The 403-nt window shown below is 43.2% G+C and overlaps 1 non-coding gene across 1 annotated transcript; it reads right to left on the bottom strand.

Moving 5' to 3' along the window:
- Window positions 1-297: 297 nt before the first annotated feature.
- Window positions 298-403, bottom strand: LOC145573303 (small nucleolar RNA R71). Its single transcript, XR_014097352.1, has one exon. It is a non-coding gene; the product is annotated as a small nucleolar RNA R71 (small nucleolar RNA).

Genomic DNA, 403 nt, shown 5'->3' with positions numbered 1-403 from the left:
CGGCAAATGATTTTGAAATAAGACCGGCAATGATCACTTTGATAGAGAGGCGACAATTTAGTGGGGCCAAGCATGAAAGCCCACTAAACCATCTCAAGGAGTTCGAGAAGTATTGCAATACTATCAAAGTGAACGGAATTTCCCAAGAATTCATCCGCCTCAAGCTCTTTCCTTTTTCTCTCATAGGTCGTGCCTTGGAATGGCTAGACAAGGAGGTTAAGCCGAATTCTCTAAGGACATGGGACGAGGTCACCAAGGAATTTCTATCCCGTTTCTATCCTCAAAAGAAAACGGCGGAGGCTAGAGCTTTGATTCATGGTTTCAAGCAAAAGCCAAATGAGAGCCTCTATGAAGCATGGGAGATATACAAGGAGTATCAAAGATAATGTCCTCATCATGGAAT

The sequence above is a fragment of the Chenopodium album genome, chromosome 12 (assembly GCF_948465745.1).
Source record: "Chenopodium album chromosome 12, dcCheAlbu1.1, whole genome shotgun sequence".
Taxonomy (NCBI): Eukaryota; Viridiplantae; Streptophyta; class Magnoliopsida; order Caryophyllales; family Amaranthaceae; genus Chenopodium; species Chenopodium album.
The sequence above is the reverse complement of the archived record's forward strand: the minus strand, read 5'-3'. Positions and strand labels throughout refer to the sequence as shown.